At 36.9% G+C, this 25,848-nt stretch overlaps 2 long non-coding RNA genes across 2 annotated transcripts in view; both read left to right on the plus strand.

The window, feature by feature from the left end:
• Nucleotides 1-4,748, plus strand: part of LOC115942966 (uncharacterized) — a 6,020-nt gene extending 1,272 nt beyond the window's left edge. Inside the window, exons 2-3 of the long non-coding RNA XR_014144622.1 lie at nucleotides 2,662-3,025; nucleotides 4,644-4,748. This is a non-coding gene — a long non-coding RNA (uncharacterized LOC115942966). The remainder of the gene's footprint in view (nucleotides 1-2,661; nucleotides 3,026-4,643) is intronic.
• The window catches only part of LOC145720970 (uncharacterized), a 181,583-nt gene extending 156,267 nt beyond the window's left edge, over nucleotides 1-25,316 (plus strand). The window contains exon 3 of the long non-coding RNA XR_014144365.1: nucleotides 25,272-25,316. This is a non-coding gene — a long non-coding RNA (uncharacterized LOC145720970). The remainder of the gene's footprint in view (nucleotides 1-25,271) is intronic.
• Nucleotides 25,317-25,848: the final 532 nt, after the last annotated feature.

The raw sequence follows: 25,848 nt of genomic DNA on the forward strand, positions 1-25,848 counted from the left end.
ACCATGGTCCTGAAAATGTACCCGTGGAGGCATTCTCTTTATGGACATTGTTAAGAGATATGTTAGATCCTATGCCTAGCTCACAGGCTTTACACAAAAAATTACGGGAGACACATAACGCTGCCCCCACTGAAGAGACACCTCTATTACAAAAATCAGCCTCTCAAGTACTGGTAATAAATGAAATGAAATCAGAAGAGGAGGACAAAGATAACAAAAGAGTTGAAGGGAGAGACGATCAATTGTCCTCTGAAGATGAGGTAGCCTTTGAGGAGGAGGCTGCTAAATATCATGAACAAGATTGGGAACTTTTTGCAAATGCCACAGCCCCTGAATGCGGCTCTGTGATTAATCTACATAGACAGTTAAAAGTTCCACAGAACAAGGCCTTAGTTCGTAAAAAACCCTTGCCACCTATTAAGAATATTGGCTTTAAGGGAGCAATACAGGAGGCCTTGAGAGATGGGGATTTAACCTTTAAATGTTTTCCAGTGACTTTTGATGATGAATGGGACGAACCTCAGTGGGAACCACTCCCTTATAAGGTCTTAAAGGAACTAAAAAAGGCAGTTTCTGACTATGGTTCTACATCTCCTTATACTATGCAGTTGGTGGAGGTAATTGCTAGCCAGTGAATGACTCCTTATGATGGGCATCAAACTGCCAAATCTTGTTTCCCTGCGGGGGTATATTTACTTTGGAAGGCTGAATATAAGGAGTTGGCAAAACAACAAATTGCTATTAATAGAAAGTCAGGTCGCCGCTCCATAACATTTGATATGCTTATGGGCCTAGAGGAATGGTCACAAGCCCGTGATCAACTACATTTATCTAAGGAGGCTCTCAGCCAAAGCTCCAGCCTAGCTGTTAATGCCTGGAGACACCTACCTGCTGGAGAGGTAAAAACTACAGGCTTAAGTAATACCAAACAAAGTCCAGGTCCTACCCACTGCTCATACTCCGACTGGAGTATTATGGCAGGAGGGCCCCTTGGAATGGGTTCACCTCCCCGGAACCACCAAGAAGGTCGTCTGTGCCTATAGTACCTTGGTTGCCCTATTAATCATTAAAGGAAGAACTAGGGGTGTTGAGCTATTTGGAAGAGAATTTCAATCATTAACCCTGCCTTATAAAAGGGAGCAACTTGATTATTTATTCCAACTGGATGATGACTGGCAAATTGCTATCCAATCTTTTACTGGAACTATTCAATATCATTTGCCTTCCAACCCCCTACTTCAATTCTTAAAAGAACAATCAATTATCTTTCCAAAAATTGTCAACTCCTCACCCTTAGCTCACCCAGCTGCTCTCGTCTTTACTGACGGCTCCTCAACCGGAAGAGCAGCTTATGTCATTAATAACCATAAAACAGCTGTACAAACTACTGAAACTTCAGCCCAAAGAACTGAACTCTTTGCGGTGATAGAAGTCTTTAAGACTTTACATGACCAACCATTTAATCTTTTCACTGATTCTCAATATGTGGCCAGGCTGTTCCCCGTTATAGAAACCGCTATTACAGCTCAAAACAAAACTACTATTGCTCCTCGCTTACAGGAACTCCAAAATCTGATCAGAAAGAGAATGCACAAGGTGTATGTGGGCCATATCCGAGGTCACTCCAAATTGCCAGGATCCCGAGCAGAAGGAAATAATATAGCTGATTTGTTCACCAGAGAGGCAATCTTTACAATTAAAGAAGCAACTGCCAATCATGCCCTCCATCATCAAAACGCAGCCTCTTTAAGAAGGCAATTTCACATAACAAGAGAAGCGGCCAGAGAGATAGTTCGGAAATGCTCTATATGTCCAAACACTCAGCCCTCTCTGCCTATGGGGGTTAATCCCCGAGGCCTTAGACCCAATGATCTCTGGCAGATGGATGTAACACATGTTCCCAGCTTTGGTAAATCTGGCAGATGGATGTAACACATGTTTCTGTGGACACCTTCTCTCATTTAATTATGGCCACAGCTCGCACTGGAGAAGCTTTTAAAGATGTGTCTCAACATTTGATGTTTTGTTTCGCCTATGCAGGAATGCCCAAAGCTATTAAGACAGATAATGCACCTGCATATACTTCATCTGCATTCAAAAAATTCTGTGATTCATTTAAAATCTCCCATAATATGGGGATGCCCTATAACCCGCAGGGATAAGCTATAGTAGAAAGAGCTCACCAGACCTTAAAAACCCAAATCTCCAAACTACAGAGTTCAGAATATAAATATAGCTCTGCGCATCATATACTAAATCATGCACTATTCGTTGTCAATTATCTAAATTGTGACTCTCGGGAGCCTGGGTGGCTCAGATGGTTAAGCGTCTGCCTTCGGCTCAGGTCATGATCCCAGGGTCCTGGGATCGAGTCCTGCATCGGGCTCCCTGCTCCTTGGGAGCCTGCTTCTCCCTCTGCTTCTCTTTCTCTCTCTCTCTCTCTCTCTCTGTCTCTGAAGAATAAATAAATAAAATCTTTTAAAAAAAAATAAATAAATACATTGTGACTCTCATGAGATTTCTCCCATTATGAAACATTGGGAAAATGATGACATTAAACCCAAACCACTGGTTATATGGAAAGACCTCTTAACAGGATCTTGGAAAGGCCCCCATATATTATTAACATGTGGGCGAGGCTATGCTTGTGTCTTTCCACAGGACGCTGACTCACTTATCTGGATTCCTGATAGACTAATCCGACATCATGTCTCGCAGACACCCTCCACTCCCACGTCCGATATGTAGACCTTTACCCCCTATAAATATCCCACTTAGAGAAAGTTGTGCCCGATCTCCAGAAGCTGCTGACCCTCTGATTCCACCTTTACACCGGCTGCGCCTTGAAGAATCGCAAACCAGTCCTACTGCGCCACCTATTCCGACCACACTGCGCAGCAACCCACCAACCTGGGGACAACTGAAACAACTCTCCAATCAAGCACAGCATCTCATGGAAGGGCAAGGTGTTAACGTAACCCCTGAGAATATGTTTGTGGCTATGCTTGCGATCATCTCATGCCAGGTGATATGTGTTTCTGCTTCTCAATATTGGGCATATATTCCGGATCCACCAATCTTGCATCCTACACCTTGGGGATCCTCTTCTATTCGTGTGTTTACTAATAATTCTGATCTTTTGGGGGGAGAATCAAATTCATTTATCTTGCATAAAACAGATGCAAATTTCTCTTTCCACGGGAGACTGGATGATCCTCCTATATGCTTTAGTACCAATACAACAAATTTACCTGATGGCTGCCTTCCCCTCAATTATAGAAGTTTATTAACTGATTCTCCCAATGGGAATCCAAAAACTAGGGATCTTTGGGTACTTAATCTACAGCATATAGGAAGTTATAATTATCAAGGTACTGTGGTCCATGATAAACCTCCTGCATCCATTCCTCTATGTGAGGCCTTGGTAGGAGACCTAAATAATGCTTGGGGCAATATTGATAAATTTAAAGGGTTTCCCTTATGGCATGAATGTATGTTCCAATCTAAAGGATTGCGATTTTCGCCTCGCAACTCTCAGATGTCCATTTATGACTACTCCGTATCTAGCCCAGACCATGACTATAGAAGACATTTAAATAATCAATCAACAAAGTATTATTGGAATGATAATCTAATAAAAAAGCCAGAAAAAATAAACAGATGGTTCTCATTAGGATGGGTTAGTCCTATATTTGTTGCTAAAACTTGGAATAGTACTCAAATATATCCTGAATTATATAGATTATTAGCTGCTACAGGAATGATTTTTCTAAAAAGGCCTAGACGCCCTGACCATATGGAGGTGGTCACGGCATGTGTGGGTCCCCCTCATGCTCTCGTGGTGCAAGGTCATGGCCAATTACAGGTAAACAAGATTAATCATACCTATTATGTATCCTGTTCAAAATGTACATTAACTAATTGCATTGATCCAACTGTTGGACCAACTGTCTTTATAATTGTTCATCAACCTCCTTATGTAGTGTTACCTGTAAAATTAGAAGAACATTGGTATGATGATCCTGGCATGTATACCATTCAACTTGTAGATAAAGTCTTATGCCGCCCTAAGAGATTTATTGCAGCACTTATATTAGGTATTACTGCTCTTATAGGAATCATAAGTTCTTTTGCTATATCTACAACTGCTTTAGTACAGGAAATACATATTGCACATCATGTGGATAGATTAACCCAGAATATTTCAACTGCACTTTATTTGCAGAAACAAATAGACAAGAAGTTTGAGGCACGATTAAATGTTCTAGAGGAAACTATATTATATGTAGGAAATCAAATTCAAAATCTCAAAACTCGGTTAACCACTAGATGCCATGCACAATATAAATGGATCTGTGTCACTCCCCACCATTATGATTCCTCATCTATCCCTTGGGACAATGTCAAAAATCACCTATTGGGAATATGGAGCAATGATAATGTATCCTTGGACTTAAACTCCTTGCAAGAAAAAATTAAAGACATTAGTTTGGCACATGTGTCCTCAGCCACAGCCTCAGAAGTTGCAGATTCCTTTCTTGCCACTTTGCAGAAATACACCTCCACTACTGCCTGGTTTCCATCTCTCATCAATCTAGGTATATCAGCACTAATTATTATCTCCCTTTTGTTTCTCTTTCCAGTCTTTGTCAAATTACTAAGTAGAGGAATAAAACAAATTCATTTGGAATTGAAGACTTTGCAACTGAAGGCCAAAAATAAAAAAGGAGGAGATGCTTGCAACCTGATCCTGTGTCTGTCTCCTCATTTGCCGACGCCGTCCTTTCCTACGAGAGACCCACCCCGGCTGGAGCCGGACTCCAGCACTCAAGTAACCCCCTCTCCCCTCAAATGAAATGAGAACCTTACCCTGGGAGATCATCTAGGTGAATCAGCCAGTTCCTCAGATAAATTACAGATTTTATTAAAAAAAAAACAACAGACTTTAAACTTGAGGAATATGGGTTCCATCCTAAAATCCTAGCTCACTCATACATCTTATTGATATAATCATTTTTAAAATCCTGTCACCACCAACATCATCAGTCTCCCAGAGGGCCCCACTGTTCTTTCCATGTTTCCTGCCTCACTTTTCATTTTATTACTAAGTACAGTGACTTCTTGTCTACACTGTCATTCTATCTCATGGCCTTGACTGGGAACACTACCCTAAAGTAAAATTGGTCATCAGTGTAGACCTTTTTTTTTTATTTTTGTAATAAGGTGTAGACCTTATTACAAGATTATACATAGTAATTAGAGAAAATTTAGGTAAAAAACATAATATGGAAAGGGAATCAGAACAAGCCATAATAAAATCACCCATATTATCAATGAGAAATACCACTCACAAATATTTTGTTTGACAAAACGACTGTTACTGATTTCCATCATGGGATTATGGAAAAGGTTCTGGTTACCACCTATCAAAGAATTTTGTTTCCTTCTCCTTCCCTGAATCAAATATACATAGGATTCTGATGATGGTTTAAGTAATCTTTTACTGAGGGTACAATTAATTACAAGAAGTTAGGGGAAGAAAATTAGAAATTAAGCCTCCCACCCAATGATCTTATTATCTTATATCTCAGCAAGTAAAAAGGCTTATTGCTTAAATCCTTAGAGAAAGTCCACTGGGGCGTGTTCTCGGTCTCTCTCTCCCTTCACTTCTCATGCCCCATGGTCTTCCACTAATATTTTCCTTCCCATTTGGAATCTTTGCACTACATCCTCTACTGGATGTGAGACATCCAGAAAAATAATTCCCTACTTTCTGTCCATTTTTCAGGTTTTCAATCTTAAGAACATTTGGAATTCTCTGAAAGTCAGTGACTTCTTCTTCTGCCCAGTTTCTGCTGGTTTGGGGATGAATGAGGTGATGCTATGACCAGTGTCTTTCCCTACTTGGGGAGAGTCAGTGGGGAATTTCCATTCTGGCAAGTGTTTCACATTTCCCCAAGGTTTCTGAAATCCTTATACCTTATAAGGTATACCTTATAACCATTAGGATTCATTGCCTTGTGAAATCTACCTATCTAAGTAACATGATATTCATCACAACTACTTAATGCAATCTAATCCAATTTTTTTTGGCAAAGTAATGACTCTGACCCAAGGAAACATTTCCATCATCCCTCCCCCACCCCTGCCCCACCACACATGCTACTCAAGGTGATTCCATAAAACTTTCTCATTTTAACTGGAATCACTTTTCATAATTCCTAGGTGTCTTTTTGATGGTCTGAGAAATTTCTAGTTCACTTGTTATTTTCTCCTTTATAAATATTGTCACAACCATCAATTGGTTACCACTGCATTACTTAACAAATGGTAAAGTTCTTAACATTTTGAGAGTCTCTCTCTTTCTCCTATTCTAAACAATGCTATCATCACTCTCCTAGTAGCTAAATCCTTAAAACTATCTTCAATTTTGGCCTTTGAACAGTATCCTAGAAGTGGAATTCTCCATCAGACTATGAACTTTATAAGAATATTAATCCGTATGGTCAAGTTTGCTTGCTGACAGATTATATCAATTTTCATTCTAACAGCTATGTTTGTAAGTTTTTGTTTTTGGAAAACATTGGACATCTTGGCTTGCTAAAAATCTTTGTCCACTTGGTAAGCAAAAATAGCATCTAATTGTTATGATAAATCATGCATTTATAAATAAAATAATGAGGATGGGTTTGGGGAAAAATAATTAAAATAGGATTCAAGTAATGAATGAAATACATTATACATATTGTGTGACTAATAGGAGAAGCATGCATTTTAATATTGATTTTTTTTTAATTCAGAGTCCAGATCTTAATTCTTTTTCAAACAACCTTGTTTTTCTCAAATCTGCTGTTTTAATCTCTAGAAACATTTTATTGTTGCTATTTTAGAAATTCTAGTATGCAAAACTCTACATTTCTATACTTTCATTACAAAGCACGTTTTCAGCTGTGCTACCTTTGTTCGATGGATGATTTTGCTCTTATTTAAAAATGAGGAGGGGGACATTGGGGCCCCCGAAAGTTCAGTGACTCCACCACAATCACATATCTAGGAAGTGCCAGATCCCAGGCTGTATAGGAAAAGAAGAGAATCAGTGCTTCTTTTTGCTCTACCTCCTGGGAAATTCCCACATTAACACTGGCTCAGTGAGTAATGAATAGATTCTTTCAGAAATAGAGTTGTCACAGTCTGATCTAAGTTAGCAAGCTTTCATTTTGCGTAGACAAAGAAAACAAAATGTTAGGCTGGCTTCTCAGCCTGAGGGCCTCAGAGAGAAGGAAGCTGTCTAGAGCAGGGATCCTTTCAGCTACAGTGAGCATGAATTAGCCAACTAGAAAATACATGGTCTGCATGAATATGGGCACATCCGGATTGTTATTTACCCTCACTGGAGGGCAGGTAACCCGATGCGACCACAGACTCTGTAGACTTTCACAGGCAGAGAAGAAGAATGTGGATTTGGATCCTCTATTTGTATAGCACCTTTAAGGCGAGACAATCCCAAAAGACTTTGGGACCCAATAGTCAAAACTACAGGGAAGCCGTGAAACACTAGCTGCCCATCAGTAAATATGCAGGAGACCCTGGACAAGAGAAATCCCCTCTATCCTTTGCAGTGAAGAGGAAATATCATGAAGCAAGGCTCATAAATAACTACCCATATTTGATTTGGGGGACAGAAGCTCCTGGAACTATGTTTAAGACCTGAGGGCTATAATTTAGTGTTCTGAAAATCTCCAAGGTGGTTCAGTCACAGCCAGGATCCTTTTAGTACTTTGGGGTTACATCCAGCCCCTCTCCTCAGTGTTTTATACAAACATGATTGCATCTGATTTATGCTGAGCAAGAGCAGTAAGTACTGTTGTCCCCGTTTTAGAGGAGAGTAATAGGAACTTAGTACAATTGAAACAAATAATTGACAAATACCATTACTTTCTAATCAAGGTGGATCCTGGTAAAAGGGAAGCCATTTTATTTTCATGTACACCTTGGATTTGGATATAAGAAGGAGAACCCAATAGTGGTTGCCAGGGGCTGGGAGGAAATGGGCAGTTCTTGTTCAATGGTTATAGTTTCAACTATGCAAGATGAATAAGTTCTAGAGACCTGCTGTATAACATAGCACCTGTAGTTAACAATACTGTATCATGTACTTCAAAATGTGTTAACAGAGTAGATATGTTAAGTGTTATTACCACAAAAATAATAAGCAGGGATTGAGGAAACTTTGGGAGTTACTGGATTTGTCTATCCCCTTGATTTTGGTGATGGTGTTATGGGTATGTTGGTGTTACAAAGAAAAATGAAAAAGAATAAAGAACAAAAGATGAAAAGGGAGGAGGAGAAAGAGGATTCTGGAAACCATCTGTGAAAATGTTCCTCTGATAGGCTGGTTGAAGGTCCTTTCAAGCATAAGGTACAAGTAATACCTATTTGTATTTTTGTGTTTCTGTGATCTAAAACCATCATAATCTGCAGAAAACTCAGGTTTTTAGTAGGAAGTTATATCTGAACTGAGCTGTAAATAGTGAGCAAAGTGGAATTGATGGAACTCGCTTCTTGGTAGACCAGTTAGATATTTCTTGAGTCTCGGTAAGGCCAGATCTCAATCTGCCTACATAAAAGACAGTAAACTGTGTTCTGCTGGTGGTTTTAGATGATACATTTTCAAAAGTTATGGTGTAATGCTAGTGCTTTGTTTGTGTAGTGGAACATTTTTTATGAGACCTTTGTAATGATGACAGTGAAGAAAAAAGACGAAGAAGAAGAAAAATGAGGAGGAGGAGGAAGAACAGGACAAGGAGAAATCATTGCATTTTATCGTGGAGAATTTTGGCCTTTGCAGCCATGACTTAAAATTACCATCTTTATTTTAACTCCCCCAACAATAAGATATCATCAAAGAAAATTGGCTGTCAAATTACTTCACAAATTAAACTGCAGCATAACGTATCTCTCTGGGAACTAAAGAAATGAGAGACCTAATTTTTTATGACATTAGAGATCATTTCATCCAACTTTCTCATTTTACATATAATGAAAGTAGTGCTGAGAGGGTTTAAATGTCAGCTGCCAAATTCCACAGTGGATTTGCAGCAAAGTCTTACTGAAAAATAATAAACGTATTCTATGGAGATATAGTGGTAAAATACAACATGAAATGAACTCTGAGAAACAAAATTTGCAAGTATGTCTGCTTCTATTCTCTCATATTTTTCTGTGAACCATGACATCTTTACCAGTTGTAAACGGTCATGTATTTACATAGTGCTTTTCTTGTTCTCCTTTTTTTTTTTTCTATCTGTTGCCCAGAGTAATTTGGAATACAGCTTTCACACTATACCCTTTCACCTCTTTCCCATCTTTGACCAATGAACCTCAGTCACTCATAAAATTTAGGATAACTTGCTCCACAAACAATAATGTGAAGCCTATTGGATCTTATCAGTCACTGAATGCCAGTTGAGATAAAGGATATGGAAAACTCAGGTTGTTTGTTCGATTTCTTGTCTGTGGTGCCACATGACTGAAAAACAGTAGTTAAAATACACTTCAATGTTAAAGTATTTGTAAAAACTTACCTCTTCTAAGTTGGCTATCGCCTAAGATATTACCTGACTACCAAAGTGAATGCCAAGCAGCCAAAAAAAAGTCCTAAGATTTTTTCACATAAACTAGGTCAGCTTTCTCTTTTAAATTATCTTAGAAATATATATATGCTGAGTAATATTCCATTGTGTGTGTGTGTGTGTATCTCCATTCTTCTGTCGATGGACATCTGGGCTCTTTCCTTATTCTGGCTATCGTGGACACTGGGTGTTATATGCAACTGATGAATCACTAAATTCTACCCGTGGAGCTAATAATACTGCATATGTTAACTAAATTGAATTTAAATAAAGAATTAAAAAAAAAGTGTGTGTGTGTGTGTGTGTGTATAAATTGTGTTCACTAAGGAAAATGAGGAGATCCTGGTGTTTAGTTTTGCTTGAATGGTCCAGAACTAGGCTAAGATTTTTACATTTTCACATGCCTTGCTTTAATTATTATATTGATTTGGGGGAAGCATTTTTATTTTACAAATGCGGAAATTGAGGCTCAGAGACAAAATCACCTTACCATAGGTCACACAGATTCCTTTAGCATCTAAAAATAAATGTCTTTACCTTGGTTTTGTGGCCTACACGATTCTAAATAAATCTGGTAGTAACTTAGGTCTCCCACCTCTCTCATACCAGGCTTTACCTTTCTTTCTATATTTTAATTGTACTGGCTTTCCACATATCGGAGATTTCCCTGCCTTATGGACTTGTGTCTCTTCTCTTGCCTCCCCTCTTCATACAGTGCACTTCTCCTTACTCAGGTGTGGTTCACACCCTCGCTTCAGAAAGTCTCCTCTGAACTTCTCATCTAAAATAGGTTGAAGGGGCAAACCTCTCAGGTTCCCTCCCTCTTTGGGAGCTTTGTCCTATCACTTTGCTATCACTCAATAAACCTTGCTTTGTTGCCCACCAAAAAAAATAATAAAAAAAAAATAGGTTGGAAAAGTTTTTTACTCTCTCAGCAACCTGTTACTTAATACTTACCACAGTATATAATTACACAATTTTTCTTTTATTTTACAATCTCTGTGAGGGCAGGAATCTTAGAATAATATGTAGAACAAACTATATGCACAAAAATGTGAAGAAATGAACACACTTAAAAATGGAAAAAATTAATAAAAGGAATTGAAACTAAGTGTGTTTCACAATGCCCATTCTCACCCTGCCTTCACCCTGTTTTGTTATATTCCATTGCCCAGCTAACCTGCACCTGTATTTAGGCTCACTGGAATATCTCCTTTCTCTGATCTCTGTGTCCTTCAACTTATAACGAATTGATGAGACTTATTGGTCAAAAGTTCATGGGTAGATAGCTTATCTTCCCATCCTAATTGTACCTACACAAGTCATGGTTTGTGTCCATCATTGTGCTAGGTGATTTCTCACCAGTGACATCTTCACGTATCACTGACAGAACTAGACACAGGATCCAATGAAACTATGAGAGGGCCAGGAAATGGAATCCCACCATCTGTCCAGAGAGGAGAAGCAGACACATTTGTGAATACAAGTCATGACTCCATAGGAAGAATGAAAGAAGAGAGAAAAAATGAGAGGGAAGGAAGAAAAGCAAAACAAAGAAAAGAGCTACATGAGTGAAAATAGTATCATAGTAACTAAGGATTACAGTTGTGATAGCTCTTTGGACATGTCAACTTGGTTGAGCTAGTCTCCAGTTATTCAATCAAGCACTAATGTAGGTGATGCTGAGAAGAGATTTTTTTTAATGTAATTAAAACCCTTAATCATCTGACTTTAAGGGATGTGGACCTTAAAAATAGCCAGTTATTTTACCAGCATAAAGAGTTTATTCAGAAATAGCAGAGGAATTGCAATTTGGGACATGCAAACTATGGCAAACCATAGGCAAGTTCCAAGAACAAAAGAGAGGAGAGGTCTTTTACAGAGAAAAGTATGGTGGGGGTGGGGGGGCGGGTTGGGAGGAGTTGTTTTGAACAGAAGTCCAGTCCATCGGAGGAAACTGGGAGTTTGAAATGTAGTAGTTTCTCATTGGCTGATAGATGGCAGCATCTCATCGGCAAGGCTATTGCTAAGGAAGGAAAAACTTTCTTCCTCCTGCTAGGGGAAAGTAAGCCTCTTCCTGCCAAGGAATATAAAATAAGCAGGACAGGTGTTACACGCATGAGAGCTCCCCCTCAGGGATTCCTGACTCCATTTTCAGTGAGGTTTCCCTTTATTAATTTTCATAGGGAGATTTTCCTGGATAATCTGGATGGGTCTGACTTAATCAATTGGAAGTCTTAAATGCAGGGCTGAGGTTTCTCCTAATGAAGACTTAAGAAAATTGATTCTGTTATAACCTGTTAAATAAAATAAACTTCCTGTCTTTAACTAGGAAGGCACTATGAACAACATCTAAAATTGGTGAAAATTCACACATTCAGTTAAAATTATTGAATGATTCTTAGCTGCAAAAGGTTGATATTAATTGAATATTTGATAACAGTATTTTATGAAATCGGTCAAGTACAGCACCATTAAAAAAAAGTGAAAAGCAAAGACTACAAATTAGATAAGAAGGTGTGAGAACCACTCAGGGTAGCTGAGAAAATGTCTCTTCTCCCATTTTCTTGAAAAGCAAAAACAAAAACAACAAAAAGCAACTTTTTCTCAGGGTTGTTCAATAAAGCAGTAGAGATAAATTACCGAAGTTCCCACTTCCCACCATCTCCCTTGTAGAAATTTGGCTTTGAAAGATTTTAAACCTAGGAGCTGCCAAATTTTGATTCATTCATCTTGGCAACTGCCATGGAGACAGGCTTCTATGATGGCAAACCCTACTGTTTTAACTGAAATGGATCGTTGTGTTTAAAAGAGACACCTGAGTCCATCACTGCCCCTTTCCCAGGGGTGTTATTATGATGGGTCTGAAATGTCCCAAGACTTCTGAAATTCTACTGCATTTCATAATGCCATGAAAGGACAAAACAAATACGTGCTTGGGGAGAGAGAAAGTATGAGGGGCCAAGTCAGGAAGGACTTGAAATAAAAGGACATCAGAATGTGCGAAATTCTCCTTTCTGTGAGCATCACATGAGAAACATGGCCAAATTAACCCACAGGCCCACACTCCCTGCTTCTGAGCAAAATTCTGCAATGTGCTTTGCTCAGGGACAGCAGCTCAGTGTACATTCTGAGGTCTTGGCACCCATGTTCATTTAGTACAGGTCCAAAAATCACAGCTCTGTGGGCCCTGAGTTGTATGTAGAAGCAAGCTGGTTATATAAGTGCAAATGGAGAAAGGAAATAGGCCCTGCTTCAAGAGAAAGCCAGCTTCTCACAGGCCATGGTAATGTTGCTTTGTCACCAACCCCTCACTGGAATGAGAGCTGGATGTGTCATGGTGATAGACAGAAAAGATGTGGGAGGAACCTGAGGGCAGATAATTTCCTCACCAACTTAGACCAGTTCGAATCTGACTTCTGCAAAAGGAGGTAGCTACAAGAGTATGGACAGAGTCTTTGATAGGGTGTTACAAAAGGTTGGGTATTACCTGCCTTAATTTACCACCTACTTTTTGCTAGACATTTGCCAAAATAAGGGGTGTGCAAACCATGACCCACAAATCAAATTTGGCCCATATTTTTTCTAAATAGTGTTTTACTGGAATATAACCACACTCATTTGTTTATATATTATGGTTGTTTTCTTGTTACAACAGCAGAGTTGAGAAGGCTTTGCAAAACCTAAATATGGAAAATATTTTCTGACCCCAGGCCTAAATGTTAAGGCTATGCAGAAAAATAAAACATGGCCCTTTCTTTGTCCACAAAAATACAATAAATCTGAAATAGGTTATTTTAAAATAAGCTGTTACATGTGAAGAAAAAGATATCCACACCACGCTATGGGAGCAAAGAAGATAAATATTTAAGTCAGCCAGAGTATTCAAAAAACTCTTCCTAGAGGAAATAATTCCTGATCTTAGTTTAAAGGAGAAATAAATGTTATTTGGGTAATGAGCATTCTGGTAAAGGGCATACAGTATGTTAGACAAAGAGAAAAATAAGTGGATGTTTTTACTATGGCATAGAAACACTATAATAATAATATCTTAATAATTAAGTAGTATAAATATGTGAAGGTCAGAAGCAGACCGGGGACAAGGTATGGACAGATCAGGGAGAGTCTACACTAAGGAGTTTGGACTATATCCTGTAAGATGTGGGGTCACTAAAAGGATCAGAGTGTGGTAACATGATTGGATTTATGTTTTTCTCTAGTTAAAGTTGGTTTAGAGAAAAAAAAATAGATCCAAGTAGAATAGTAAGTTCAATACTACCATCCAGGTGAAAGAGGATTCAAGTTTAGCTAGAGGTAATTAGGAAAGACAAGAGGGAAGAGACTATAAAAACATTTAGATAAAACCAGCAGGTATTGCTATTTAGTGGTTTTTAGGGGGAGGAGGAAGGAGAGCGCATGACTAAGGATAAACCAAGGATTTTTGTGTTTGAGTGACCCAGTAGATGGCAACATTCAAAATACCACCATAAACTTCTCCAACATTGAATATTTAATTACTTTTCATTTCAATTATTTCCTTATTAAATATTTAATAATTACATAAAAAACTATAGAGAACCAAATAATAAATAGCCTTTCTTAAACCATCTATCTGCCTATCTACTTCATGCCCTCCCTGAACTCATACTCCACCTTAACCTCTAATAAAATTGGGTCCTAGATTTTAAACTTATTGTTCATATGTAAGTCTTCTAAACTTACTGTAAATGTATATATTCCTAAATAATAGCTAGTATGGTTATACATGCTCTTAAACTTTACATAATTGGAAACATCATATGCATACTTCCACAAGTTGCTTTATTCCTTCAAATATATGTGTTTGAGATTTAGCAGTGCTTAACTACATGGATCTATTTTATTCCTTGTTTTTTTAAAGTTTTATTCAGTATTCCATTGGATGCATATCCTGCATTTTCATATGTTCTTTTCTCAGAAAGTTATTCCATTTTTTCCCACTATAAACAATATTATTATGAATTTTCTTGTGGACTTTTAGGAGAATATTACAGCCTATTGCCGGGTCAAGGTGGATGTGAATAACCACATTTACTAAACACTGTTAAATTGCTCTCTAATGCCGTTATATAATTCAAAACCAAATCAACAATGTGTAAGTGTTCTGGATGTGCCACAACCTTGCCAAGATTTGTATTGTCAGGTTTATTAAATTTTTCTCAGCAGTGTTACATGTGAAAAATGAACTATATTTCTCATGTGTTGTTTTTATTTGTTCAATTATTAACCACTTTGAATAAAATTCAAGTGTTTATCAATTCCTTGTATTCTCTTTTATGAGGTGCCTGTTTTTCTCCCTGGTCAATTCTTTTTCTTCAGAATTATTTGATTTATTTTAAATCTACTTAGCTTTTGTTTGTTTTTTGTCTACAAACTCTGTGGCATCATACATGATAAATATTGACTATACAGTGATGTATCACACAAATGTGATTCATAATTTTATGGAGCTTACAGCTTGCCCTCCCATCCTCCTTCTCTCCTTACCCCTTCCCTCGTTCCCTCCTTCCTTCTTTCCTGTCATTATTTCTTTCCTTCTCTTCCTCAACATTTTCTTCCCTCTTATTTCACTTATTCCCACTTATTTCACTTATTCTCTCTCTGACCTTCTCCAACTCTCTCTAGCTTCTATTACTTCCATTAGCTACCCTTATTTTTACCTTTTGGCCTTTCAGCCATTTGTGTTTTATATATAAATGGAATTTATCAATATTTTTCCATATGAATTCTGGGTTTTAAATTATTCTTAGAAAAGTCTTCTCTATGATAAAATTTGATTATCAAGTATTAATATTTTATGTTAATCATTGTAATTAACAATGATTATATTGGAATTAATATCTGGAATTTAGCTGTATTGTTTCCAAATGACCAGCCAATCCTTTATAACATTAGTATTGTGTAACTCATTTTTTCTACTTTATATTGGAATTCTACTTTCAATTTTCGTATCTCTTTGGGTCTAATGCTTAACTCCACATTGTTTTATTGATCTTACATGGTTCTCCTTGTGCCAGTACCTTACATTTAACTATTACTCAAGTTCTGAAATATGTCTTAATACCTGGCAGGGCTCTTTTGCTTTCATTACTCAATTTTCAAGTCTTCATTTTTTAAATTTCATATTTGTTTTTATATACACCCCTTAGAATAATAAGGTTACCAAATAACTCTCAAAATGCAATGCTGCAGTGACTTTACTTTTTATTTATGGACAAATATGGAGTAAAGTGACATCTTTACAAACTTACACTTTTCTAAACAAAAAACAAATACACCAGGGGTTTTACTTTCTAGCAATACAGATGATTAGATGTTCAGAGAAATTTTCTAGGTATAAAATACCTAAAACTGTTCAATGGATAATTTAAAAATGTATGGTTGGGTTATTTTCTGAAAAAAATGCAAGAATGTACAAATTCAGATAGACAAACAATTGTTCAAGCTTGCATTTGTCCTGGGGATGTTGTATTGTCCTTGGTAGCTTAGCACAGTTGGTTTATGCATATTACCACTCCAGAGCTAAGAGATAAAGCCTTTTAAAGCCCATGCAAAATGAGATGTTTATCTGATCAGAGACCCCTGCATAAAACCTGAACCCTGAGAAAGATAACCCATAGTGAATGAACCAGGAAAAACAAAAACAAAGCAAATGCTTACTCTCAGAAGATGTGAATGTATGTAGGCATGTGGAGAGTGGAAGGAATAGAAAGGAAAAATTTTCCCCTGGGGTTTCCCAACCACAAGCCTGGTCTCATGCTTGTGTGGAGAGAGAACTCACTCTTCTTTCACAACTGAAAAATATGGCAAACAGATCATTTAGATTAAAAAGACCCCAGATAGGAATGCCTCCAGGACTCTAGAGACACAAACACAAACTGTCCCTGGGGAAATGAAATAACTAAATAAAACCAAAGCCAGAATTTAAAGGTCAAGATTCAAGGATTATTAACTCACAATGAATACATAAGAAACAAGCAGACAGGACCAAGATTAAGCATTAGTATTAAATAACAGAATCAGAAACAGAAGCACTGCTGCTGTTGGAAGTATGAGAGACAGTACACAAAATAATTGATTTTAATGTATTTAAAAGTTTATACAGGGTACCTAATTAATCCAGAGGCTACTCATAATAGTCTTTTGAAAACAACTAAAAACTGCAAGAAAGTTTAAGAGTGCAAAAGAATTTAGAAATTTAATAGCCAGTTTAAACATCGAGTTAGACAAAGTCAAAAAGAGAGTGAAGGAATTTGAAGATAGATTCAGGAAATAATGCAGCAGAGAAGGACTAAGTGACACAAACTATGGAAGAAATACTGAGCCACATAATAAGTATTTTTTAAAACATCTGTCTACTTAGGATTCCAGAAGAGCCAGAATAATGAGATCAAGGACATACCTGAAATATAACTGGACATTTTCGACTCTTGCAGAAAGACAGGAATTATCATATTCAGGAAGCTCCAATACTCTTAACATTGGCAATTCAAAATATTACAGTAAAATCAAATAAAATGACATTAAAGAGATGAACCAAAAAAGCAGCAAACATTTAAAAACAAATAGTGTACTTACCAAGAATGAGACAGATGATTTTGCAACAATAAAAAGAGAAACCTTTAAAAAGTGGAATAATATCTATAATGTGAGACAAGAAAACAATTCTCAGGACACCTTTCAAGAGCAAATTAAGGATTCAGACATATAAAAGTTGGAAAGATTTATTTTAAAAATTATTAAAATATACTCAAGGAAAAAGAAAAATGCCAGAATAAAGAGGAGATGAAAAAATGAAGAATATAAGAAAAACATATGGCTAAGTCAAGAAAAATTATTAAACAATCATAAATAAAATAAATGTCTAATTTTTAGACTTAACAGTTCACAAGATGGAACTTAGTCACGCAGTTGCAATAGTCTTTCATTCAGGAGAAAATATAGCCCACATGAAACTATTCTAATATCCTTGTATTGTTTGGAAGAACAAAAAGCTGTTTTGTTCAACTATATATAAATTTTGTTAAGCCAAATATTAAGGATAGGTAGTACCAGTGTGGAAAGAGCATGTAAATTTCAAGCTAATGAAGAGAAAAAAATAATGAAATGGAAAAGAAAAATACTACATCTAAGGAAAACAAGAATTATAGGACAAGGAGACATATCTTTCTCCAGTGTTTCAGTGGGGCTCCATCCCTGGCAGACAAACTGTCTCTTGCTTTGCTCTATTTCCTTTGCCTTTTCAGTCTAAGTTGGGGCCTGCAAGGTGAGCCTGCCAGACCCCACCCGCAGAGTCAGTTTGGGTTTCCTTCCAACTCTCTATTCAGCTTTTGCATGAAGCTTAAATCAATAATGTTTAAATCACTTGGCATGAGTGTCACCAAGTATAAGATACAGAGAAGCCTGGAAATGTAAAACGCTTTTAACTCTTTTTTTGAAATATAAAGATCCAACCACAGAATGTGAGTCTTACTGTAAAAACTTTGATAAAATTGTCCACGGGGAAATGACACCTGGATTTATTAGGTGGGCAATATATCAAAGAGGTGACAGTAGCATCACCATGAGAAGAGCAAATCTTCAGGTAGGGCCATTTGGCAAGGACCAACTGTGCCTGAATGTGATGACGAACCATGTCTTTACAGCAGAATAAAGTACCCTGGTGGGTTGCATGGATTTTTGTGTCTTCCATAAGCAAGAAGAAAAAGAAACAGACTCCATGGAAACCCGTTAACACTCAAGCCTGGTTTCCCAAGTTTATTTTCTTGTTCCTGCTGGCTTTTAATATAATATAATCATCCAAGAATTTTTGCACCAAATAATCTTTGTTTTTGCTATTTCCTATGTAGATTTCTGACCAGCTGGCTTCTCCAAGAACAGGTTCTGAAATCTAATCTTTATTTCCTTGACTGTTTACCTTGTTGTTTTAGCCCTACTGTTCAGCTTTGGTCTTTCCAGCCCATAGTGTTTGTGGTATCAGTAAAGTGCTGGAGAGTTCTGGAGATAGAGCCAAACTGCCTGGGTTGAGATCTGACCTTTGCAATATACTAGCTGTGTGTTTAACATTTGGGCAAACACTGAATCTCTGAAATATCCATTTTCTCATAAGAACAATAGAGAAAAATAATCTGAACCAGAAAAACAAGCAGAAAGCAGAAAACAGTTATAAACATGCAGTTCACAGAAGAAAAACTGCAAATACTCCAACATATAAATTAGAAAGAGATTAATTCTTTTAGAGATGCGGTTTTTCCCTAGATTGTTAGAAATTACAGATATTGGTAATATCTTGTGTAGGGATGTGAGGGAACAAGAACTCTAATAAATTCTCACAGAGAATGAAAAATAATTCTAGCTTTTTGAAAATAATAGTATCTCTCCAAAGAGGTATTTTTAAAATGTACTTTATAGAAATATTTGCATGTGTACAATACACACATAATAGGATGCTGATTGAAAATTTCATTATATTTGCAAAAATTTGAGAATATCCTAGATCCATCAATAGAATAATATAATAATAATTAATATAATCATGCTATATATTATGAACATAATATTTTCCTAATATACTGTGAAATAGAAAAGCAGGTCATAGAACAATATATAGGTGCAGTATATGCAACATAGAAGAACAATATGTAAATAAGCACAGTTTACATTTAGTCATTCTCAGTGGTGTGGTTAATTTTTTTAGAATTGAAATATAACCATAATGGTTGGTAAATAGCTACTTCCCTAAACTCTGCAGGTCAAAAGACAGTTGGGCATTAACTCAGTTATTTAAGTCAGTGCTTCCCAAACTTCCACTGATCAGAAAATTTCACAAACTAAATACTGACATAGACTTGTCAAAATTTATTTTGCTGAATTAAGCCATTCAGACATCAATCAGGTAATTTCACCATCCATTTCTTCAAGAAAATATTTCCACACCAAAATAGTAAAACAATACTTATCTCGGAATAAAGAAAAAATCTTTAAGCTGAACAAAAGTGACTTTCAGAAAAAATGGACAATTTTATTCTAGTTTTTTCTTTTCTCATAGAGAATTTGGTCATAGACCTTAGCATTTATGAAATAATGATTTAGGTATTTCCTTTTTATTTGTGTCTATTTCCAACAAACAGAAAGAGAGAGAAGCATTTGTGCAGCTGAAGACACGTAAGCTGAAATTCACACGTCCACTGAGATAGAAACGTAAGCAACATGTGAATGAGAAGATGAGTTTTAATCTCAGAATCAAAACTTGCCTTGCCAATAATCCATGCCAGTAATTCCCAACTTATGCTGTCAACTGGTATTACCTGGACAGCTTTAAGAGAAATGTGATACAGGGGCGCCTGGGTGGCTCGCTGGTTAGGCGACTGCCTTCGGCTCAGGTCATGATCCTGGAGTCCCAGGGTCAAGTCCCGCATGGGGCTCCCTGCTCGGCAGGGAGTCTGCTTCTCCCTCTGACCCTCCCCCCTCTCATGTTCTCTCTATCTCATTCTCTCTCTCAAATAAATAAATAAAATCTTTAAAAAAAGAGAGAGAGAAATGTGATACATTAATCCCATCTCTAGAGATCCTGATTCTATTGTTCCGGTGTGAGGCCAAGCTTAGGTATTTAAGAATTCCTTGTATGATTCTAATGAGCAGCTAGTGTTGACTCACTGGTCAAACTTATTTTTTAATATACGTAATGAAAAACAATCAAAAGAGCGGATTATAAGCATTCACTTTGAGATATATGCTTGAAAAATAAACAAAATAAACAGAAAACAATAAAAACATGAGTTTTTCAGAAATCATATCCAAACATCTCATTTTGTCCTAGTAAACCAGGGGTCAGATAATGTAAATGACTAAAGAGTCACAGAGCTACGTTAAAACATTGGTGTCAATGTCAAATCTATACATAAACGCTTACCCTACCTTTGTAGATGGTATTTCTTCTAAACATTATGATCGTAAAGGTAATTTTAATTATATAATTAAATATAAAGGTAATTATAAATATTATGGTTATAATTTCTTGAAATTGATGCGGTATCTCACATACTAATTTTAAGGCGAAAATATAAGGGTTCCTTTTCAAAAAGTAGTACTTGTTCCTCACGGAAGAGGTGTAGTGGTATAGGTCATGGGTATGTTTCCTGAATGGTTAGAATTTTGAGACAAGTATAAAACCTGGTAAAACCAGGGGCGCCTGGGTGGCTCAGCTGGTTGAGCGGCTGCCTTCGGCTCAGGTCATGATCCTGGAGTCCCGGGATCGAGTCCCGCATCGGGCTCCCTGCTCGGCGGGGAGTCTGCTTCGCCCTCTGATCCTCCCCCTCTCATGCTCTCTGTCTCCCATTCTCTCTCTCAGATAAATAAATAAAATCTTAAAAAAAAAAAAAAACCTGGTAAAACCAAAGTGCAGTCGAGAAGAGTTTCTTTCTTTGCACAAAACACTTGAATTAATTTTTAGGGCGGTATTCTTAAAATGTGACACTGTAAGTTATACCTCTATTAGTATTGTATAATAGTCAAAAATACAGATTCATTGTCTGGAAACAAGGTCTAGAAAAGTGTCTATGTCACAACTGCCTTCATGGTTCTTATTCAAACCAAAATTTAAGAACCATTGTTCAGGGTCTGAATCAGGTGGTCCCGGAGCAGACTTTGAAAACCACAGTTCTGTTTATGATACATCTTTCTTTTATTTACCTATTGTGTTCACATGGGAGTTGGATGAAATATGGAGTATAGGTCAACATTCTGAGCAGGGTTTTAAGGAAGCCCCTTGGTGTGATTCATATTGAGAAGTGATGCCTCCCGGTTCCCTTACATAAAGTAACTGGTGCTGAGTAGGGAGATTAAGAGAAGAAAACATCATCCTCTAATCTTTTCTAGACTTTCAGACTCCTGCCACCCAGAACTCCTCCTATCCTGCCAAAATAGAGATTAACAAGCTTTACTGATACACAATTCTCATTTTCCCGTGGCTTTTAAAATTCATATTAAGGCTTGGTCCTTGAGTACCTGTTCTCTAATCTGCAGCTGCTGTACATCTATGTGGATAGATAGTAAGGAATTTCTAACGTTGCAAGACTGTTGCATAAATAGCTATATTGAAAGTGGGAAAATATTACTCCAGGAAGGCATACAACTGTTAAAATGGAAAGATCAAGCCCAATTTGATTGCAATTTGCTTAGAATTTGTGGAATACCTTTATATCTGTAATCATTTTTGACAGGTAGAAAATAAATCATGTAAGTGTTCAGAAGAAATTAATTTCCTTTTTTTTTTCACAGTCAAGGCAACTGTGTCTCATATTAATTCCCAAATCAATTTTTTACTCTAACCAAGTGAATATCTACTAGGTTTCCAAATATCTAATTTTTATCCATATTTTTTATCCATATTTTTAAATATTTTCTCTGACTTCTTAAATTTGACTTGCTTAGAGTCCAGTTTATTCTTACCTGGATGCAGCTTCCACTGTGTTTTTCCACTAAAACTGACAGACTGGTGTTTGTGTCTCCTGGAAGGAGGAATCTACAGGAAGAACTCTGATAGAAGGACATCTTACACACTTCTGTTAAGAGATTCAGAAATAATGATGTGGTGGGTGTAGGAGATTCTACCATAGGCAAACAGAATTTAATATAAACTGGTATTTTATTTCTGGAAATGAACTTAGTAATATACTTATACTTATAACTACCCATACCCTTTATATTAGTTCACTTTTAAAAGTTGGCATTAAAGAAATAGAGGCTAGCAACATTATAATTGTAAGGATGATCATTCAAAATGGTATTTTAATAGAAAGCTATTGAAAATATCTAAATATTCAGCATCAAAAACATCTATATAAGTTATGGTTCATTTATTTTAAAGATAGTTATTTAACTTGTAAAATTATGTTTTCAATAACATTTAACCAATTGATAATTCCTCTCCACTTAATATAAATGAGATAGAAATATATAAATACAATTTATCCTAATCTTGGAAAAAGTATGTATATGTCTGACACTGTTCTGGGCTCTGGGGATACAGCAAAAACCCAAATGGACAATTCTACTCTTAGGTCATTTATATTCCACTAAGAGGGAAAGGTGAGAGATGTTTGGGAACCACACAATCACCAAATAAAACTACAAATAAAGAATATAAGAAACTTGTTAAGATACTAGATCTTAAATGTTATCACACACACACACACACACACACACACAAACAAATGGTAGTTATGTGAGGGGATGCAGGTATTAACTAATCTTACTGTGGTAATCATTTTGCACTATATACATGTATCATATCATCACATGGTAAGTCTCAAACTTACTCATGTTACTTGTCAATAACAATTCAATAAAGCTGGAAAATAAAAAAGAAATCCACTGTGTCTGAATTACAGACATGCAAAAGCCACTGTGAAAGAAATTATACATAGGCATACATACAGTTAAAAGATTGTAAGGGATACACAACAAAGTATCTCTTAATGGTGGGTAAATACAGATAATTTATATTTTTATGTACAAAATGCATATATGCTTGATGTCTAAGCATTTTGTTTTAGGTCCCAAAATAATTAAAAGTGAAAAAGTGAATTGACTTTATAGTATAGTGGGGGAAAGATGCCTTTAGTATTCCTATCTTCAGACCAAACACACTCCAATAATCAACTTTGTTAATGCACAACTCAATATCCAGACATAATGAGCCACCTCTTTTAAGGGAGTGTTTCAGTCAAATGTGTTCAAAGGAGAGATGGGTTAAGGAGAAGTCTTAAGCTAAAGAAGAGGCTATTGAACAGGATGGGTCTCTAAACTCCTGAAGCTTCTCATTGAAAGAAGGTGTGACCTTATGCAATTCACTTTATGGAGCCAATAAATTAACATTAAAAACAGTGTTGAAGCCCTTTAAATTCTAATCTCTTCTGAGATTCAATGGTGCTAATTAGCTGAAGAAGCAGAAAGAGTGTAACTCTGTAGGAAGAGACTTTAGCCTGAAAGCACATAAGCCAATTTTGCATTCCCCATGACACAAGGGTCCGTCTTACAACTACTCATTCTCAGCCACCTCTACCTCCCTTTTCATGTCACTGGTATCTTGTAGTATGTAAACTGAAACATTGTTTACATCTATTCATGGCTTCCTCTTGCATATTTACCATAACTAATGGATCACCAAGTCTCTAAAACATTCTCATTCCAGCCCTTCCTTATCTAATTCTGCTGTTAGTCTCATGGGTTAAGATTCTTCTGCTTGGCTTTAGATGTTATCCTTATACATTCCCTACTGCTAAGTTTTTCACAAACCGTCTTCCTAAAGTGCACATCTCATTACTTCATTCTGTTCCTTCATATCATTTGATAGTTTACCATTACCTAGAACTGCTTTTTGCACACTTTTTTTTTTAAGATTTTATTTATCATTTATTTGAGAGAGAGACTGAGAGAGAGAGCACATGAGAGGGAGGAGGGTCAGAGGGAGAAGCAGACTCCCCGCCGAGCAGGGAGCCCGATGCGGGACTCGATCCAGTGACTCCAGGATCATGACCTGAGCCGAAGGCAGTCGCTTAACCAACTGAGCCACCCAGGCGCCCGCTTTTTGCACACTTTTTAATGTTAGGTTGATAAATGACAAGTGCTTCTTGCTTAGTGCAATGACTAGTACCTAGTAAGTGCTCAACAAATATCAACTCTTTTTTACATCAAATTATTTCCAGACCACCTCCATATTGCACTGATTATGGTCATTCCTATTCATTGAGAAAATGAGTGCTGAGAAAATAAAAATGAAATTCTGTAATGAATCTGCATTAATCCTGGAAGCATTTATACACATTTGAAAAATAGTAAATTAGGTATGTGTATACAACATAGTTCATGGATAATGCTTGAACTCTGCACTCACCCCCTACCTCCATACCACTCTACAGTCCAAATGAAAGAATCATTAGATTGTAGAGTAGTGCCATAATTTCTTAATATGTTATCATAACTTCTACCTAATTATGCCATAATCTTCCAATTCCTCTCTACCCCCATTTCCTTTCCATAATATCTAATCTCAAGGTGGTCATGATTTGCCTTTTTCCCCTTCATCTAGGATCCCACTGAATTTATGTTTTATGGAGCTCATCACATTATAGATTTATCATGTATTTATTTATTTCTTTCTTTACTGTAGAGTCCACTAGGGCAGGATTGTGTTTTTTATAGTTCCAAATGTTAACCCACTATCACTTCCTGACCCATGTAGTATTTAGACTACAAGGCTGTTTTTTATACAGAAATTTTCAGATTCAGACAGCCTGTCGGGGTGACTGGGTGGCTCAGTCAGTTGTGTCCAACTCTTGATTTAGGCTCAGGCCATGATCTCAGGGTGGTAGGATTAAGCTCTGTGGCATCAGGCTCTGTCTTCAGTGGGGAGTCTACTTGAGATTCTCTCTCTCCCTTTGTCCCTCCCCCCATGCTCTCTCTCTCTAATAAATAAATAAATCTTCAAAAAATATATATACAGCCTGTGCGGGGCACCTGGGTGGCTCAGTCGGCTAAGTGTCTGACTTCAGCTCAGGTCCTGGGATCCCAGGGTCCTGGGATTGAGCCCCGACTCAGGCTCCCTGCTCAGCAGGGAGTCTGCTTCTCCCTCTCCCTCTGCCCTGCCCCTGCTCATGGTCTCTCTCTTGCTCACTCTTTCTCTCAAATAAATAAATAAAATCTTTAAAAAAATATATACAGCCTATGAAAAAATTATTCAAGCAAGTATTAGAAAGAGGAATTTAAATGTTTTCAATTTAAACCATTTCTTACCTGGAACATTCATTTCTTCTAGATGTTAGAGAAGTAACTGTTTAATTTTATGACTAGAATACACTCTTGGTGATATATGAAAATACATTCAAGGGACAACTTGGATTTGTTTATCAATAATGGTATCCAATATGACTTGCTATCATGCTAATGACAGTTTTGCTCTTTGCCAAAATTGTGCATTTGCCCTGATCCTTTCAGTTGAAAGCAAATGATTGCTGAGAAAATCATGTCTCTGATAAGATTCAGAAATAAAATGTATTGAATAATTTATGGTTTTAGTTAAGTTCCTACTATTTATCCCTTCATTACAAAATGATCACATACGATTTGACATGTTTATATAACATAATTAATAGCACCTGACCTAGGAAGTTTTGCA

The sequence above is a fragment of the Leptonychotes weddellii genome, chromosome 4 (assembly GCF_054177405.1).
Source record: "Leptonychotes weddellii isolate Sample4059 chromosome 4, ASM5417740v2, whole genome shotgun sequence".
Lineage (NCBI taxonomy): Eukaryota > Metazoa > Chordata > Mammalia > Carnivora > Phocidae > Leptonychotes > Leptonychotes weddellii.